The following is a 6,000-nucleotide window of genomic DNA, read 5'->3' as shown; positions in this document are numbered from 1 at the left end:
TAGCTAGAATAGAAAGCCAGCTCGCCCAGCAAAGTGATTCCAAAAGAATGCCAAATGAGCAGTGTCAGTTCCAGTGGGAAGCTGCCCAAAGTGTGACATGTTCAAAGTAGTGCTTTGAACCCTACTCTAATATGTTGGATAGTTTTTGTTGTTGTTTTTCATTTTTTTGTTTGTTCATTTTAAAAAAAATTTTTGTTCGGTTTTTGTTTTTGTTGTCAACTTGATTTAAGATAGAATCACCTGGGAAGATTGAACCTCAATTGGGAAAGGGTCTCCATCACATTGAACTGTAGGTATGTCTGTGGGCTTATTTTCTTGATTAATGATTGGTGTTAGAGGGCCTAGACCACTGTCGCTAGTGCAGTGCCTGAGCAGGCGGCCTTGGTTGTAGGAGAAAGTAGGATGAACAAGTCATGGCAAGAAGGCCAGTATGTATCATTACTTTATGGTTTCTACTTCAGTTCCTGCTTGAGGTTCCTGATTTGAGTTTCTGTGCTGATTTCCTTCAATAATGGCCTTTGGTATGGAAGTGAAAGGTAAATAAACTCTTTGTTCCCCAAGTTGCTTTTGGTCACATTTTTTTTTTAAATCACACTAAAAAGCAAGAGAATACAGCTAGACTAGATCCACTGAGTCAGACATTCTACAGTTTCCATCCAGCTCCCTGTGTTGTACAAGCCCTCTAGGTGATTCTGATCCTAAAGACCTTAGAATTACCAGCTACACTTTATCACCTACTCATTGAAACTGGTATTCATTATCCAGGGCTCTGTCATATGGAGCTTTTGAATTCCTAGGAAATGAGAAAGGACAGATGCTGAAATTTTAAATTCAGCTTCAGGTCGAACACTCTCTATTTGCTAAGAGACAGTTGAGAACAAAAGGAAACTGAAGCTGATTAACAAGAAGGAAACTGATGAGAAGACCAAAACCATTTCCCTTTCTCCTTTGCCTTGCCCCCTCCTCCTGGTCTGTTACCTGACTCCAGGAATACAGGTGAAGACATATTACACTTAGATACACTTATTTTGTCACAATTAAAGATTTATGTGTCATTATTATAATTATATTCTAATCACCAAGGGCATAATTACGAATGAGATTCATTATTAAATCCTTCCTGCATATGTATAGTCCAGTCTGGTTCTGAACCCTTATTATTTAATCAATTGCAAATGGACAGTGCCACTAAGCTTGATTCTGGGCTACTGATTTTTCCCTTTTGTTCCATGCTTAAAGTAATCTAACCAGGAGACCAAATTCTCAATTGCATTATCCTATTTAAAGACTGCCCCAATCATTTTAAGTGTTTATGGGGAAAAATACATACAAATATTACCACCATGAGTGCACTACTTTCCTCTGGGTTTCAAATTTATAAAACACCTATTCCTCTTGGCTTTGCATTTTAAAGTTCTTTGCTCCAGTGTGGAGTGATAGATTTCCCACATATCTTGCAGAGAACTGCTTTATAGCTACTGTGACAGCATAAAACCGAATGGGTGGTGATATTTCAAGAGTGGGATGTGGGAGAAGGCAGCTTGCACATGGTAATGGATCTTGGAAACACTACTCTTGCCTCCTTCCCCAGTGTCCTTTTAATGATGAAGTCACTGAATAAGTCAAACACTCTAGGAACATTTTAAATCTGTGTTTGTTTGAGGAGTGGCTGAGCAATGTGAAATGGAAGGCAAAGAAGGATTTCACAGGCATAAGGACAAATAAAATGTAACTTGCCAGAAGTTCAGATTTGATTTCCTTCCTTTCTCCTTCCCCTCCCTCCCTCTTTTCTTTCTAATTAACTGTGTTTGAATGTGGTCCAATAGGAAAGGTTGCATATAAGGAAAAAGGACATAGTACATTGTATGGGGAAAGCAGTTGACAACTGGAAACCATGATTTTTTATATTATTTTATTTGAAATTACCTCTCATGGTAAAATATACTTTAATAAATGGATGGATATGTACCTCTTACTAAGCTACACATTTTGACTTAAAGTGCAAAATTTAACTTATGAGATATAAAAAGTTACCAATCTTTTTCATTCAACATAGAATTAAATAATTAAATATAATCCCATTGCTTTAGTCCACCTCCTCCAATCCAGCTTTCCCTTTGCAATGTGAGAGAAATGAGCTCAATGTGGTTGTTACAAATCTTCTTCAGTGTGGCTGGTAAGAGTGTAATGATCGATGGCTTGATTATTTAGCAAGTGTCTATTTCTCACACGAGATGGCAGATTTCCATGGAAGGCCACTTCTCTTCACATTCTCTAGGAGATAACATGGAAGCTAGCACCTGGAAGATACTTCAAGCCTTTGTGAAACAAATCAGTGAGGATACCATGAAATAATTCATCACCAAAAATTAATTGTCATTTTATGCAATTTCTCTCAATCATTCATGCAACTCAAATGTTTAATATATCTCAAATGATGGGTTTTGTGATAAACAAAGGGTTTTTCTCCCAAATTATTTACATAAAATTTCCCAAAACACTGTTGGAATATTTTGTCATTAGGCTCAGTTTGCAGATATAGAAAGTAAACATGAAGACATGAAGGAATTTCTCCATGAACATATAAATACAAGTGAACAAATGACAGAGTTAATCATGGTAATTTAAATATAATGTATATGATAAGCACTTTATATTATTAATTTTACTTGGTCTTCACCACCAACAAAACAAAACAAAAGGTGATTCAGCTGTTACTATTTCTTCAGCTTTCAGGTTACTGTGTTCCCACAACACAAGAGTTAAAGTTAAGCAGTTTGTCTCTAAACTTAGACAATATATAGCAGAAAGGGAATTTGAACACAGATGCTCTGGCTCCAAAATCCAAGCTTTTTACCATGCTTAGACATTGAAGAAATCTATGTATTACTCAAATCCAGCTAACTTTCTATTGGTTGAGATCAGTTAAGATAGAGAGTGGGATACCTATAGAATTAATCTTTGAACAGAGCTCTGACTTCAAGGTCATCTGGTTTTATATCTTGATTTGTGTTACAATTTGATGGTTACATATGATGTATGCTCAACAATCAATAGCTGTCTGTTGATATTGCGATTGAAGTATGCCTAGTCAACATAAGTTATATCAAGAAATATATATATATATATATATATATATATATATATATACAGTTTTTATGGTAATTTTATTTTTCATGGGTATGAAAATCATTTATTTATTCATTTATTTATTTTATTAGTATTATATTATTTATTTACATTTCAAATATTACCCCCTTTCCTGGATTCCCCTCCCCTTATCCCATCCCTCTCCCCTTGCTCACCAGCCCACCTACTCCTGCATCCTGGCCCTGGCCTTCCCCTACACTTGAGCATAGAAAATTCACAGGACCAAGGGCCTCTCCTTCCATTAATGACCAACTAGGCCATCCTCTGCTACATATGCAGCTGGAGCTATGAGTCCCACCATGTGTACTCTTGGGTTGGTGGTTTAGTACCAGAGAGCTCTGGAGATACTGGTGAGTTCATATTGTTCCTCCTATGGCGCTGCAAACCTCCTCAACTCTTTGGATTCTTGCTCTAGCTCCTTCATTGGGAACCCTGTGCTCAGTCCAATGGATGGCTGTGAGCATCCACTTCTGTATTTGTCAGGCAATGGCAGAACCTCTCAGGAGACAGCTATATCAGGCTCCTGTCAGCAAGCACTTCTGGCATCCACAATAGTATCTGTGTTTGGTGATTGTATATGGAATGGATCCCCAAGTGGGGCAGTTTCTGGATGGTCATTTCTTCAGTCTCTGCTCCACACTTTGTCTCTGTAACTCCTTCCATGGGTATTTTGTTCCCCCTTCTAAGAAGGATCCAAGTATCCACACTTTGGCCTTCCTTCTAGGGAAGATTTTTTTAAAAGACTCATTCTGTAGTATTAATAAATTCTTTCTTCTAACTTTGGAGAAGTGGTAGAATTTGGAGGATGAGCCTCTGAATTAAATCTAATGTCTAAGGACATTAAATCTAGTGTCTAACACATTGAACTTTGAATCATACTGCTGATTTTAGGTTATGAGTTCTTATTAAACAATATATCCTAAAATGTGAGTCTGTTTTTTTCTGGACTAATGTTTGTCAAATTGCCAAACTTCCTATGCGTCTAAAATATAGTGGCATGAATCCATGAGGCTTCAACCATTTTTAGTTCTAAGCATTTATAAAAGAAGATTATGTCAAGCCCCAGTCTCATCAATGAGGATGAAAGTAGAGAAAATATTTGGGTCATAATGAGCAGTAGCTTTTTAAATTTTTTTAATTTATTTTTTTACAAAGTACATAACTTTGGCCAATTTTATTAAAATGCCATTGGCGATAGCCCATTTATGAAGGTTTCAAAAAGTACAAACTTTTCTTTGGTATGGTACTCTAGAGACCAACTTGGACATTTCCAAAAATGTCTCAGAGTCTAAGTTTCCTTTGATAACTTGTTTTCCCATACTCATGTTTCATTTCCTCAAATTAGATTATGATTTTACTATTGTACAATTAATTTATACATCATTGTGTTCCAATGCATTTATTCATTCATTTCACAAATATGTATTATGTGTATGTATGGATAAGACACTATGAAATTTATATTAACCACTCTGTTGTTATATGGAATGAATTTATTGTTCATAGTATAAATGATGCAATTTTTACATGTCATTATATCAGGTACACTCATCTTTAATAAATCTTTATTGGTGTCCCTTTTGCTTTTATGACAAGCATTGAGGACAAACAAGAATCTAACACAAGTGGTCTTTGCTTCATAAAGAAGTTTATTCCAAGCAACTTTTATCAACTAATATGAACATGCTACAATGGAGATAGTTCCATAATTTTGGGTAAGCAGAGGTTGTTGGCTAATTGAAGACTCCCAAGGAACAATATTTGACGTGAGACACCAAAAGTAAGTTTTCTAAGTATCTTTGACAAGGAAAAGGCAAGACTGGAAACACCATTTCTGAATTTGCCGCCTATTATGGAGTGATTGTTCAGGACTTAGGTTGTAGATTAGAGAAACAGAGAAATCAAAATCATTTGATCACATACAAAGTAATAGAGAGGATTTCAGGCAACTCCTGCAGGGGAATGCTGGACTGCATGCCTTGTCTACAGCAAGGTTGCTGGTCTTTCAAACTCATTCATTTAGAATCATTGAAGGCCACATGGAGGAGAAAAGTCTTAACACTCCCAGATACCTCCTGTAGCAAAAAGGCTACAGAAACCAGATAGTCAGCTTCCAGAAAGAGGCTTAGATGGTTGGGTATAAAACTCATAGAAGGGGAATGCAGAGAGAATTGATAGACACTCCCAGGTGATCAAAAAGAGCATTAACATTGTCCTTTGTACTATGAAAGGTAAACTTAGAATATATGTAACACTCCTGTGGGTCTCCCCTTCCTCAGAGGTTATTGGCCACTGGCCCACAAGAGTGAGGGGAACAGAGCCAGGGATAGAATGACTTCTGAGTTCAGCTTCAGTGAGACAGCTGAAATTTATTCAGGGTGGAAAAGAGCAATGTAGATCTTGGGGAGGGGGGTAAGGATTTCAAAAGTGAGGGTACATTATTGGCTAGGGCAGACATGCTTGAAATCCTTCATTTACATAAAGATGAATTCCTGATGCTTACAGGGCAAGTTCTTATTTTGAGAGGGGAAGACGAGCTTGTAGTCTGGTCAGAGGCTATATACTTTTCCTCAGAGGTTTTTTTTTTTTTTTTTTTTTTTTGAGTTATCTGTGTGAAGGGCTTATTTGTCATAACACAGTACCTAATTATCAAACAGTGGGATGGGCTGAGCAGGACATATGTGTTGAGTTGTGCAGCTCCTGAAGGAAGCTCTGTGAAGGTTCATCCTCTTAGACAAGGTCAGGCACCTGTGGTTACAGACACTCTCTAGATAAGATCAGGCAGAGCAGTGGAGGTCTCACTGAGAAAGGGAGTCCTTCATTCAGCACCAAGCTCAGAGAGCTACCTGG

This window comes from Mus caroli, chromosome 4 (genome assembly GCF_900094665.2).
Source record: "Mus caroli chromosome 4, CAROLI_EIJ_v1.1, whole genome shotgun sequence".
Taxonomy (NCBI): domain Eukaryota; kingdom Metazoa; phylum Chordata; class Mammalia; order Rodentia; family Muridae; genus Mus; species Mus caroli.
The sequence above is the reverse complement of the archived record's forward strand: the minus strand, read 5'-3'. Positions refer to the sequence as shown.